Here is a 14,346-nt window from a genome sequence, read left to right as displayed (position 1 = left end):
CTGTAGCTACAGAGGGGGCTTCAGATTACTTTATGATTTTAAGCCTTGTTGACGCTGGAGCTGATTTCCCCGTTTCCTTCCTTTCAAAGCGTAGTCCCTGTGGATTACTTCATGACCCACCAACAAGAACCTTCAGGAAAAACCTGTCTGGCAATTGAGAACTAGACAGAAACTACTGAAACCTGTACAGCAGTGTGCGCCAAGCGTGCCATGTGGTGGGGTCTTCCTTCAAAGTACTCGGCTGAATTTCTTTAGCATCTCCTTCCCCATCTTATCCTCCTGATTGCCTCGGTCCTGGTGAGCCTTAAGCTTCATCTCCAAGACCTTTCACAGAACTCGCGCCTGATCTCCAGCCAGGAGGCCTGGTGCTTTCCTTTGGAGGACTTTTAGCGTGTAGATGGACTCCCTCAACTGCTCATTACTTGCATCCTGTACAGTGAAAGGGAATCCAGGAGCCACCCTGGAAGCAAAGATGCTTTGGGTTGTGAGGAGGAGGGAGACAGGGAGCGTCCCTGCCACAAGTGCAAACAGGCAAATAGGCCCTGTGCTTTGCTTTCACCTGCATGTTCACCAAGAACCCAGCTCCAGGTGGCCGCATGCTTCCGCTCCATCTGCTTGGAGTCTGTGTGGCACTGGGAATGGGGCATAGCATTTATGTGTCTCAGTTTCTCCATTTGCAAAGTGACTCCATCTGCTGCTGGCTCGTGGGATGCTCCGGGCACCTGCCCTGGGTGAACTCCACATGCATCTGAGCTGCTGGAGGGTCCCATCCTCCAGCACCACCTCAGCAGGTGGCTGAGTTAACCCTGGCATTGCTGCTCTTATTTGTCATTGTCCAGGCGGCTGGTGGCTGTGGTCTTGGCCTGGCCTTGCAGCGCTGGATTGATTTATGTGGTGACATGGGAGAGAGAACGTCTCTGACCAGCGCTTTTCCTTATCTTTTGGCTTGTCTGTTTCTAATTGGCATGTGCTGTGATAAAGCCCGCCATGTGGCAGTTGCTGAATCTCACTACCTAGTGAGATTTAATTCAACCGCATGACCATTTATCAAGTCCCTAATTAGTGCCAGATTTAATTCTAGGAACATTGGTTTCCCCAGTGCACAGAAAGCCCAGCTAACTCCCCCTCGCTGGTACTGTGTGTGTGCACACATTAGTCCCCAAAAGTGTGCAGGAGCCAGAGAGGGGAGGGGAAGCAGGTAATCATAGCTAGCATGTCCTAGGCCAGGTATTTCATCATGTCTCTTCTCTTATCCTCACCAGAGTGTTTCAATTAATACCTTCAGTTTGTGAAAAAGGAAAGTTAAGTTGATGGCCACTAGCGAGTGGTCAGAGTTAGCTATTAGCAGGCAGCCCAGCTTGTCCTCAGGCAGGGTTTCCCCCGGTGGATGCTCTTCCATCGTCCCAGGAACCCTGGCACAGCGGAGCTGCGGGCAGCCCTCCTCTCTGGCTTTCCTCAGCACCGGCTCTTCTGTCGGGCTGGGCTTGCGCTCCCCTGCCTCCCTGTCGGGCAGGTGGAGGGCAGGGGGCTGGGCGGGCAGGGCAGGACTGCGTCAGGCTGGAGGGCAGCATGACCCGAGTGCAGACCCGTGACTGGAGAGGGCTGTGACCTCCCCACCTTGGATATTGAGTGGATATTTTTGTTCATGTGCCCCTAACATTTTTAACATGCTGTTTGGGCTAAACAGAACACTGACCAGAGGCAGGAGAGGTGGCTGGCTTGCAGACTCCCCTCTGGAGAGGACTGTTCTGACGTCCTTAGTCTCCGCATGTTGTCCTGGGCTCCCTCAGAACTTGGCCGTGATATGCTGAGGAGGGAGAGGGCAGGGGAGGCTGAGGGGTCTGAGTGGGTGTGCAGGTGAGGCTAGACAGAGGTCGGCCAGAAGTCTGAAGAGGAGCGAGAGGAGGGGGAGGCCAGAGGCAGCTGCAGACAGCCAGCCCCTTGAGGCCCGTTCCCTAACACTGAGGCCACTGAGCAAGAGTTGATGCTCATGGTCAGAGGTGGGCAGTGCAGGACTGTGGGAGACAAGTCCAGAATTTTTTCTGGCTGCTCCTTTGACCAGTCTTTCTTTCCTCACTAGTTAAAAATTGTTCCCTGTTGCCTTTGTGCTGTTTAGAAATGCCCCAGGTTTGCTTGGGGCATCTCAGAATCCTAGCAGAAAAGGAAAAGGGTGGCTGACTAAAATCAAAGGCTGCCATCTTAGTGCAAGATTCTGAGACCTTCCTGCTTCCTCGCTAGGACCACCCAACGCTCACTGGCAGGCATCCCACCAGGTGGGCAAGTCCATGGGCAAGCTGAGGCCCTGGGTCTGGCCCTGTAGTGATGTGGAGGCAGAGAGGGGCCGGGAGGCGTGCGGGCTGGTGTCACAACAGGCTCGGGTGGGCCTCTGCCTCAGGGCTCTCCATGCAGGGCCCCTTTCTTTACCCGCTGGTCTCTGCAGGAGGCCAGCAGAGGCTGAGCTTGTTCTGAAACTTCTTTTTTCCACTTTGTGAGAACAAATTACACAATTTGAGGTCGTGCTCGCATGGTGGATTTGCAGCTTTCACATCATGAGAATGCAGGTGCTAAGTGAGCTGGGGCTGTGCGACACTCCTACGCAGACAGCAGCGACAGAGCCCAGGGTCAGCCCAGGCGCACGGCTGCACTCCTAGGCCTGAGAGGGAGGCCAGAGCCATGGTCCTGCCCCGGCGTCCAGACCGGGAGCTGCTTCCGGAGCCCTGAGGAGTGGGAAAGACGCAGCAGTCCACTCAGCTCGGTGCTCTCCTCCCCAGATCTCTCACTCCTTCCCTCTGCCCTCCCCCACAGTGGAAGAGATCTTCAAAGCAGTTAGGCTTAAGTCTTCTCGCTGCAGGAGAGGGTCTTGACCTTGCCCTGCCTGGTCAGGAGAGAATGAGAGGCGTGGAGCCATGTCCCCAGCAATGAAATTGCACGGAGGCAAAGCTCCCGGAAGGCTCCCCTCGGACAGGACAGCGGCTTTCAACTTGCTAGCCCATGAGGGCCACCCAGAGACGGAAGGAACGGGAGGACGGTGCCTGGACCCCACCCAACAAGGTGTAAACCAGGCCGCTCACCTGGAGCCGGGTGCGCTGCCGCTCTGTGAGACGCCACCTGTGCCATGAGGGCTGAGACGCAGTGCTTGTGATTGTCGCCTAGAAGGAAAAGCAAAACAAACCCCAGGAAGCACCACTTCCCGTCCCTCCTCGTTGGGACGTTGGGAGGCTGTGTCGTAGAAGGAATAAAGGTCGAAGAGGAAAGAAGACGAGATGGCGCAGGGCTGGCCCCCTCTGCTGGTTCCAGACACTCTTAGCCTCCTGGCTCCGGCTTTGCGTCCTGTGCTCAGGGCCCACCCGGGAGCTGCGGCCCCGGCTTCTTCTTTCATCCTTCTGCAACTCCCATTCCTGGAATTTCTCTTCTCCCAGCTAGCTGTCCCTCTCCAATGTCCCCCTGAAGGCTCTTGGTGCTTGGAATGTGAGCGTCAGCCTCTGACACTCTGGCTGATTCCTCGGCTTCCTGGGTTCCGGAGACTTTCCCTACGTCCTTGTCTGCTGCCCATTCCGTGGTCACGCCCTCCTAGACCTGATCACTCTCCATCGTCTTAGAGCCTTGTAGCCCCAGTTCCAAGCCCGGCACTGATCACAGCCCGGTCTTTCCAGCACACTCTCCAGTGGCTCCTCCCGCCTGCAGACCGTCCCCAGCCAGCTCTGACACTGCTTCCCAACCTCACCCACCATCGCCTCCCTTTCCTAACTCACTGCCTACCTCGAAGAAAGCGCAGCTGGGCTTAAATCCACTTGGCGGCCCTTCGCACTCAGGCAGGCAACTGAGCTTGGCTGGGCTGCAGCCCGGCTGACCGTCCTCACTCTAGCACACCGCTGCCACCCTGGAATGGGCTGGCGGGTGACTGGAGGTCCATCCACCTTCGCCTTCCCTCTGGGACTTGCTGTACTCAGCAGCTGATGACCTTGCTTCTATTTTCTCTGAGAACACAGTAGCCCCAGGCAGAAGGTCTTCATGCTCCCGGTCCCTGTGGACACAGTGTGCTCTGTGCAGATGTGTCCTGGGTTTCCCTGGAGGCTCCGCTCCTGCCCAGCAAGCACCCTGCTCTGCAGTGCTGGGGTGGGCGGCAATCCTGCTCCTGTCCTCTGGACTGTCCCAGCTCCCCTCGAGCTCATTCCCATTGGATAGAAATAAGACATTATTTTTCCCTTCTTAAAAATAGCTTAGATGGCATGACCCCTTTATGGCACGCACTTCTCGCTCCCCTCCAGCAGAACTGGGAACCCTCTTCCTGCAGCCCCTGGCCCTCCCTCCGCCCTCTCCTAAGCCCCCACCTGGGCCTCCCGGGCTCCTCCCCGCATCCCTGCTGCCCTTCGTGGCCTGGCCCCTGCTCCCTTCTTCACCTTGCCCCGTGGTTCCCTTTCGCTTTCCTTTGCCCCCGGCTCCTCCTCGGCCATGTGTCCAACACCGAGGTGTCTGAGGCGCGACTTCCTCTTTGTGCCCCTCTTCTCACAGTCTGTGACTCCCTGGAGATCCCGAACGGCTCCCGTCAGCCGGTCACTCCCAGCGCGGCCCCCAGCCCAGGCTCTCCCAGCTCCAGGCACACACACCTGGCTGCTGCCGTGGGTCCGTGGGTCCGGCTGGCTGTCCCTCCCAGCCGCGTTCTTCTCACAGGTGTCCACAGGCGACCTTCCTCTCCCAGCCAGGGTCCGACCTTTGACCCCGCACTCCCTTTTCATCCTCAGCACCTGCCCCTTGATGTTCTTGCCAGTCACCATTCATCGTCGGTCCCTACCCACAGGAACACAGGCTCCCTGAGGGCTGGGATTCTCTATTTCCTGGGACAAAATGGGTGTTTCCGTGAATATGGTTGGTTGAATGGAATGAGCTAAACTCTGTTCTGAAGATCAGCTGGAGGAAGCGCCGATAGTGTCCCTCTTACATATGAGGCCCCTGGCAAAGAGAAGCGTAAAGGCATCTTTTAGGGCCTCCCCCAGCCTCAGCAGGCAATAGTGAGGCCCAGTGAACACCCACCAAGGAAAGCTCACTCTGCATGGCAGGGTCCCCAGAGGCCCCAGTACCCATGCTGGGCTGTGCCCATGCACTGGGCACAGGTCCTCTGGGACCTGTTCTCTTCCTGCTCCTCCAGGAAGGGCCTCTGTGGTCACACACTCACTTCTGGACAGGCAGACCAGAGGGGCTTGCAGGGAAGGAGCCACAGTCCTAGCTATTTTCTTGAGAGCCGAGTTCAGGAACTTAACCAGACAGAAGAGGATGCAGGAAGGTCAGTGGCAAGTGGGAAGAGCAGGGCCCACAGGGGTGACCTTCCTCCACACACCCACGGCCACCCACCTCGGCTGCTCTTGTGAGAAAATGCTAAGGTCTGGGTGGTTAAGAAGAGAAATCAAGAAAGAAGGAATGGGAAAACAGACCTGGCGTCAGAGGGTCCACAGCCGGACGCCAGGGCACCGAGCGCTGACTGGGAGAAGCACCGTTGGCCTGCCTGGGGCTGTGCAGGAGAAGCCCAGTTTTTCTCGGACCGTTTTGCCACTGTCAGGGTCGCTGTGGGTTCCGGGGGCCTCTGGGCCTTCGCGCTGCAGGGATGAGACAGGGAAGGCAATCACCTGGTTCGCGCAGCCCTCTCCTTACAAGCAGCCTGAGCCCAGAACCTGCAGGTGAACTTGAGAGGAGAGCAGCGTCGTCATCAGACTGGCCCGCCCAAGCGCTGCCTCCCTGCCCGCCCTGGCGAGGAGGGCGGGCTTGCTAGCTGAGCTTCCCCCACTCTGTGGGCACAGCGTGGGCCTGGGAGCCGTCCCAGTCGACCCCACCTGGGGTGGCACTGTAACCGTGGCACAGCAGACGTGGCACAGGGCCACGCGGCACAGGGTGACGTGGTCTAGAGAACACAAGGGGAAAACGATGGTGCGGTTGGAAACGAGGTCCTGCAGGAAAGCGGCAGGCGGCCCGGCTCAAGGCCAGTCCAGGCACTGGGGGTCGGAGGCGCACCTGCCAGTTCTGAGCATGTCCTTGTAGACCCTGAAGCAAAGATGAAGGAGGATCCTAACCCTCGACTTAGACCTTGGAGGACTCGTGGGTGCCGATGGCGTGGTTCGCAGAGCAGATGGAATGGCTCTCCGGAGCGCTCTGCCTGCTCTCGGTTGGTTCTCACACAGCTAGGATACCAACTTTTGTGAGAAGGAGAAAGGAGGGTTCATCTCCTCAATTCTGTGTGTGTGCATGTGTGGTTTTTTTTTTAATACTGGGGATTGAACCCGGGGTGCTTTATCCCTGAGCTAAGTCTACAGCCCTGTACTTTTTATTTTGAGACAGGGTCTCACTAAGTTTCTTAGGACCTCGATAAATTGCTGAGACTGACCTTGAACTTGCAATCCTCCTGCCTCAGCCTCCCAAGTTGCTGGGATTACAGGCCTATGCCACCACTCCCAGCTTTCCTTCACTGTTTTAGTGGTATTCACTGCTTCAATCTCACCTCAATAGGGATAAATTCTTTATCTACCTAGCTGACTTGTAAAAGTACAAATCAGAAGAAGTTCATGGAGAGATTTTGATCAAGATTTTACCCCATTTTTAGCACTTCTGCTTGCTGGCTTTCTGCTGTCTAGAGCACACTTGTTGGGAGCTCACAGGCTCTTGGGCACAGGCTGCAGCTCTCCCAGCCTGAATACCAGCAACACTGTCTGGGGCACAGAGAAGTCATTTAGCTGCTCTGTGCCCAGACACTGCACTGAAGACCCTGACAGCTGGGCAGGGAAGTTGAAAGCAGAAATCTTTAGATATGATTTTATTACTTAGAAGCTAGCAATTTACTTCTGAGTCCTATGCTGCTTGAAAACATGTCCTGTGACTAAAGTTAGACAAAACTTGTGTGTGCATACAGTGTCTATGGAAAAAAGAAGGAGCTCACTCCTGGGTGAGTTAATGAGCTAGAGATCTTTTAAAACCAATCTTTCCTGTGTGCAGTCAATTGCGATAGTGACCCCAGCCCTCCATGCCTCCCTATCGTGGCTTCTGGTGGAATGGTTCCGTGCGACCCTGTGCTGGCTGCAGGGCGTGCTCTGGCTTGACAGGGCAAAGGCTTGGAAAGGGACTGGCTTGTCTCCGCTTTCTCTCTTGGATCCTGCCAACATGTGCGCCCTGTGAGGCATGAGAGTCGTGTGAAACTCATGTTAGCTCATGTGAAGACCATAGAGGCCACATGACAGCCATGAGTCGTGCTAAGGAGAGCTGAGCTGTCCTGTCAGGACAACCACCGACTGCAGCTCCATGCTCCAGACCAGCAGCACCATTAGGCCAGCCCTCAGCCTGGTGGAAAGCAGTGACCCAGGTTAGTGCTTGCTGCTGCTTTGGGGTGGCGGGGAGTGGCTCACAGCGAGGGCCTCCAGCAGCCAGGTTGGCCTCCCCCGGGAACCACGCTCCGCCTTGGTTGTGCTTTCGGCCAGCAGCTTTGGCTGTTGCTGGCTGCGTGCCGGGCTCAGGGACAGGCTGCCGTGTTCTGAGGTGGCCAGGCATCCACCTGTCTCAGGGATTACTTCTTAGGAGTCTTGGGAGGCCATGCCAAGGTGTCAGTACAACCCCAGCCACTGGATCCGGGCAGAGCTGCCTGCTGCTTGGCCCTTCCTGGGAAGGTGGCCAGCGCCTGCCGCGTCAGGAGCCAGGGAGCAGCCGTCAAGGCTTCTGAGAGGCTTGCTGTCAGCGCAGACCTGAGGGTGCTGTGCTGGGCGGGGGCACTGTGGACACACCACTGAGCCACAGCCAGTAGACTGGTGCCAGAAATCTGCTACGTGGAGGACGGAATTGGCAGTCCCTGGCTTGCTGGGGACGGAACCACATGGGCTGTGTAACAGTGACGACAATGGCAGCTGGTGCCATTGAGCCCTCACCAGTGCTTATTTTTAGAGGGAGAGAAAAGGAATCTAGTGTAACCCCCTCATCTGGCAGACGGGCAGCTGAGACCACGGGTCTCTGGTACACCCATCCCCTGGCTAGGGATCGAAGGCACAGGCCCGGCCCTCAGATAAGCCATCAGAAACTGGAACCAGGCCGTTTCCTGACCTTCATCTCACACCAGCCTCCACATCCAGGTGTGCTTTCTGTGACCCTCAGACTGGCACCCAGGTGGAGGCTGGAAGAGGCTGAGACCTTCACTGCACTTCCCTCCCAGCCTGCGTCCTGGCACGGGTCTTCCTGCCCAGAGGAAGAGGCATTTGTGAGAGTGATTCTTCTGCACACACAGGGAGCTGTTTTCATTTCCACAAAAAGCACCATGGTGTTTGGAAGTCCCTGCTAAAAGCTTGCAAGTTGTGCCCAATAAAACATAACTAAAGAGCTTCTGTCTGTCCACGTATGGAAAGAAATACAGGAGAAAGTGAGGCTCGTGGCTCAGTAAATACTTTTCAATGAATGCATTTTAAATGAACGGACATGCCTGGTTATGCACAGACACACGGGCACACAGGCGACTCCATGGCACCAACTCATCCCTGGGAATGACTCAATCTAATACATGCACACTTTTAGAAAACAAAAAAATGGCTTGCAAACTGCTTTCTTGAGACATCACCTTATGACTATGAGCAAAGCTTTCATGAAATTCAAACTTTAGAGCCATATTATCCCCATCTGAAGTCATTCCCCAGCAACCCTTCTAGAACAAAAGCAACCCATCTCCCTGGCCAAGCCGGGTGGCTTATTGCATTGCAGATTTTATGCTTCACAGGGAGCCGAGGCCAGGCAACTGCCTCCTCCTCTCTCACATCCTGCCCCACGGTGGCCCACACCTCTGCTGACTGCAGCCCTCTGAGCTGAGCAGCCTGGAGGGCCACTCTCCTCCCTGCCTCTAATAACCACCCTGACAACTGCGGTGAGTAATTTCCTTACCACTTCTGTTGCTAACAGAGGCTAATAATGCTGCTTGATCAGGCACAGCTACTGAAAAGGAAACTGCACAAATCATGTTTTAAAATTATGATCAAAAGGAACGCTTTTCTGCAGGATACATCTTAATTGCTCAGGGCATTTTCCTGGTCCTGCTCAAGTGACCGCTTCTCAGCTGATGAGCAGTGCGTCTGCTGCAGGAGAGAACAGTTCGTCTCTCCAGGGCATGCTTGCAGCTGCAGGGACGCCACCCCCACCCAGGTTCTGGAACCCGTGTTATCTACGTTCCTGATACTTAGGTTAATGGACTGTTAACTAGGTCCCACTAAATCTTACTCCAGTTGCAGAACTCAGATTGAGCTGGTGACTGGTTTCTTACTCTCTCTAACTGTATTTCTCATGTGAGTCAATCATTCATTCAATCATCCACGGGCAAACATTTATTAAGGACTTTTCTGTACCTGGCACTGTACCAGGCTATGAAAAGACAGCTGTGACCAGTCATGGGGGTCCTAGTATCCCACTTCTGCCTTGAATCAAGAGAGAAAAAGGACCAAGGAATTTAATCCTACTTTATCAAGATGAACTCTAGAGCAAAGCCTAATACAGGAGCATCAACAGCATGTGACATGGCTGACCTTATTCCAAAGTAATTTCCCCAACAAATATTCTCAGCTGGATTCAAGAGGAGCCAATTCTCCTGAATTTCACACAATACTAGTGATATGCTGATGTGTGTTGAAGAGCCTTCTCCAAATTCTTGTGTCTAGATTATCACAGAAGCTATAGTCCAGTATAATGGAAAGCATCCCATGTGGTTCTAATTACTACTGAGATCTCAAGGACCAGGGCCATTGGAAGAGCAGAGATCACGCTTCTACCTCTTGCTGGTCATTTCAGCATTGTGCCCTCCGTCCAGGTGGTCAGCATACAACAGAAGTGTGGAAGGAAAACTCAGAACAATGGGAAACCGTCTCCAGGGTCTGTTGATCATGTCAGTTTCACACAGAAAGACCAGCGTGCCTTGGTCTTTGTGAGCATGTGTGTAATTGGGTTTGGCCTGTCTTCATAGAGCTGATATCGTCTGGAGAGACAGATACACACAGGCTCAGTAAGTGCCTTATGATGACATAATGCTTCTATTTGTTGTTTTAAATAGTGAGTCATTTTACCTTCAGACTGGTGCGTTTTTATGGTGGATGCTGAATAGTGAATCCTCAATTTAGAGTTAAAAAAATTCCTTGAAAGCAGCTCTATCATCTTAGCTCCCGATTTCCAGACTGCTCTGTACTCCTGCAGTGACTAAGCTGCAGGAAACATCTTGTTTTGTTGTTACGTAAGGGAAAGCGTGGGTGGTGGGAATGGGGCCTGGGCGATCCACCTGCTGAGCTGGACTGCTGGAAACTGGAGGAAGGCACCTCAGCCCTCCCGAGCAGGGATGTGCGCTTGCTCAGAATTCCACCTTTGGGGCAGTCCACCATCAAGGTGAAGTAAATTCTCAAGTAGCAAGTTGACTCAGCATGTTCCTAAGCCACAGGCCCCTGAGGTGACGTCTGCCACACACGTGGCATTTGCCCATTTGCTCTCCTCAGGTGACAGAGATGCCATGTATTTTCCCAGCCTCAAACATGCACCAAATGGAAGTCCAGCTGGCTCCCTGTGGTCTCGGTCTGAATCAGGTGTCTAACAGTCGAGACGTCCTGACCCGTCCTTCCCTAGCGTTCAGCCTGCACCGGGCCTCTCGGGGACAGTCATCGCCGTCCTCCCTTTCTGGATGGTGCTTCCTGTGCCTGACGTGCTGCGAACCTGTGTAGAGATGGAGGGGAGGGCGAACCTCCCCCTCAGTACCCCATGGCACCCCCGGACTCAGGATTGAGCTGAGCACTGGAGGGGCCGCCCAGGCTCACAGGTGCTGCTCAGGCCTCCCTGAAGGCAGGCGGGGGCTGAGAGCAGCGTGGCCCACCGCCACCTGAGGAGCGGTTTAATAGACCTAAACACCTTCTCTCATTTAAAGCAAAACTTTCTTGTCAGTGTTTCACGAAAGACTGCTGATCTTTATCATGAATGAAGAAGTTACAAGGGCAGAGTGGATACAAAATATATAGAATTGTGAGCCTTTGGCTTCCTGGTCCCCAAAGTTCCACATCATTCCTCGTGGTGCAGTGATGACCGCTGCCTGCTCCAATCCCTGTGTCAACTCTTGCCGTTCCCCATGCTGGCGGGGCCCCTCCTGGGCCGCCCTTGGTCCTGCTGTCACAGTGCCATTTAGAAGCAGGACTTGGGAAACGTTTGTTGAACTCTGAGCCTCCGTTTCCTTGCCTCTCAGATGGGCAACCCCAGCACCTCCCAAACGCAAGGGCAGGTGGCCCTGGGGCTGGGTGGACTGAGTTTCTGCTGGTGGGAGGAGGCAGCCTGGCAGCCTGGCTACAGAGAGTGCTGCAGGCGAGGTTCAGGAGGTGGTGACAGGTGCTTGAGGACAGGACTGGCAGGATCCCTGTGGGCAGCCTGCGGGCCCTGCCGACCAGTGGGCCGGCCACATCCCCGCACACCGTGGCGAGGCTCGGGGCCCTGGCCGAGGCGTGGAGTGGGCAGGGGCAGGGCCCTCCCCACCCTGGGCCTCTTTTTCCCAGACTAGGTCTCGCACAGCGTTCTGTGTGTAAAACAGGCCGACTCGGACTTAGGCTGAAGAGGCAGGGCCGAGGCAGGAACCTGCCCCTCCTCCGCCTCTCCAGCCAGGCGGCCCTGCAAGGAGTCCCTTCAGGACTGGATGGGACAGCGGGAGACGCCCAGCCCCACAGCCACAGGGCAGCTCGCCTGCGGGAGCTGTCACCCCTTCCTCCTCGTCTTCCCACCTGCCTCGCCCCCGCCCAGCCACCCCACCACCTCCGGACTGAGCGACTGAGCGCTCTTAGAGGACACGCACGCAGGATTCTGAGCTTTCACTCCATGCTGCTGCTGTTGCTCTCAAGGGCTTTTCCTCCCTCTCTCCCTCCTTTCTTTCCTTCCTCCCTCCCTCCCTCTCTCCCTTCCTTTTTTGGTTCTAGGGATCGAACGCAGGAGGGCTCTACCACTGAGCCGCATCCCTAGTCCCTTTTACTTTTTATTTTGAGACAGGGCCTTGCTAAGTTGGCTGGCCTTAAACTTGCAATCCTCCTGCCTCAGCCTCCTGAGCAGTTGTGATTACAGGCATGCACCACAGTGTATGGAGAGGATTTTTTTTTTTTTTTTTTTTGGTACCAGGGCTTGAACCCAGGGGCACTTTACCATTGAATTACATCCCCAGATCTTTTCTTTGTTTTTTTCTTTTTGAGACACGTTCTTGCTAAGTTGCTTAGGTCCTCATTAAGTTGTTGAGGCTGGCTTTGAACTTGTGATCCTCCTGCCTCAGCCTCCCAAGTCAGTAGGATTACAGTGTGTGCCACTGCACCCATCTTGGCAAGGACTTTTGATTCTAATTGTTGTTTTCTTGAAACCCTCCTTGAGCTCTGGCCCAGGAAGCCTCCACCTGATAATAAATTTAATTAACTATTTTTGTGTACCAACTATGAGCTTATGGGAAATGTAAGTCTTCTGCACAGGCTTGTCTTCCTGGGTTAGCCAGGAAACAGCAGGTAAGTGAAAAGAGAAATACTCTATTCTGCATCCCACACAAAATGGTGCAAAGAACTTCCTCCCTGGTGGAACCTTCTGGAATGCCTTAGGTCTGGCACAGATGCTAGCTGCGATGCAGTTCCCACAAGGGCCAATGGTGACAACCCAGAGAGCTTCAGACAGGCAACTAGCAAAAGGCCTGAAAATGCTTTCTAAAAGAAACCTCCTCCTCAAGGGTTCAGAAAGTGAGCGTGATTTCCCAAGTCATCTTGTCCCCATGCTAAGCAGACATTGCCTTCTTAGAAAGTTCCCTGACTTCCGTTTCTACAAATCATTTCTGTAAATGATATTGTTTGTTTTCTGTAAAAGGATCAGGTCATTAAAAGACACTCCCTGTTCCTTAGATTACAGTGTTCAGTTCATTTACCTTAAACAAACATGTGAAGTAGCAGCCAGAAAGTGCCGCCTAGACAGGGTCGCAGTCAGGACGCATTCTGGTTTCGCAGTATGAGGATGTGAGAAGAAAAAAATGAATGAGGATGGAAGAAAACAAAGCAATGCAGAGGAGAGAGAAGAAATGTGGAAAGGAGGAAGAGGAACAGACAAGAGAGATACGGGAAGGAGACTGGATGCCCTGAGTCCTCCTGGGGTGCTGCTGCAGTTGTGGACATCCAGGGACCTGAAATGGCCCACTCTCGACATCTTCAGTTGCACTGCGGTGGGCGCTCTCTATTAGCATGCCTCCTTCGTCTTCCTCATGCCCCTTCATCCTCCGTGCTGGTAACCCTTAAATCCTGGGTGAGAGCTGGAACCAAGGTGAGCGTCCTGCTGTCCTCCTCATGTGAAAGGCTTCCAGAAGCCGGGAGAAGGAGCTGCCAGGATCCAGTCTCCAAGACTAAGTCACATTTCTGGATTTCACATTGTCAAGGAACTGAGTTCCTAATGGACTTTGTCTACACTATTCAAGACCCAGATGATTTGTAGAGTTTGCTCATTTCTTTCTCTCTTTTATGATTATAAAAGAGAAAATTACTCTCAAGTCTCACACTGGGCCAGGTACTCAGCAGAGTAAATGCAAGAGAGGTCTGCCAGCATGGCAGACGCTGGCTAGTTCACCGACACAGACAGCACACATTTAAACTTTGGATACCACCAAAACCAATTTTGCAAAAATCAACTGCTCACACCAAGTGTCGGGGAACACCTTCATGGGGTCCAGTGCCTTCACAGGGTCTGGTGACCTGCACAGGTGGCCCTAACTCATGAAGCACACGGGGCAGATCCCGTGCTGGGAGAGCGGTCGGGCTCTGGAGGCAGCATCCCCACCCCGTCAGTGGTCTCCTAACTTCTCTGGGCTTTGGTTTCCTCGTCTGTAAAGAAAGAGAATCATGGCTCCCACTCTCCATGTTGTTGCTGTTTGACTGGCCCTAGGTCTTTCCCACACGCGCTGTCCTATCTTACTGTTTCTCAGCTTTGAAGCTGACTTCAGGACAAGTCTTGGAGGCTGTTTCCTTCTCCTCTGCTTTGCTATCAGTTTCTGCGGTTGATGGAGCTGTGTGACCTCAGGCCTGGAGAATCCATGCTTCAAGAATTCAAGTAAAATGAAACTTTAAACCCCCAAACTGCATGAAAACAACTGACTCATGCCATTTCAGGATTCCAAGTGTCTTGTCCCCCAGAGCATGGCAGAAGATTGGCTCTGCGTGTGTGTAATATTTACATATTATACCCAGTCTTTGTTCTGAAGCAATGGCGTTCAGGGGTTCATGAATCCAGTGATGCACATGACATTGTCTATAAACCGAGTGGACCATCTTCAACCACATATGTATTATTATATTTCAAAAATGTATGTAGGGCTGG

This window comes from Sciurus vulgaris (genome assembly GCF_902686455.1).
Source record: "Sciurus vulgaris genome assembly, chromosome: 9".
NCBI lineage: Eukaryota > Metazoa > Chordata > Mammalia > Rodentia > Sciuridae > Sciurus > Sciurus vulgaris.
This window is presented reverse-complemented; position numbering follows the sequence as displayed.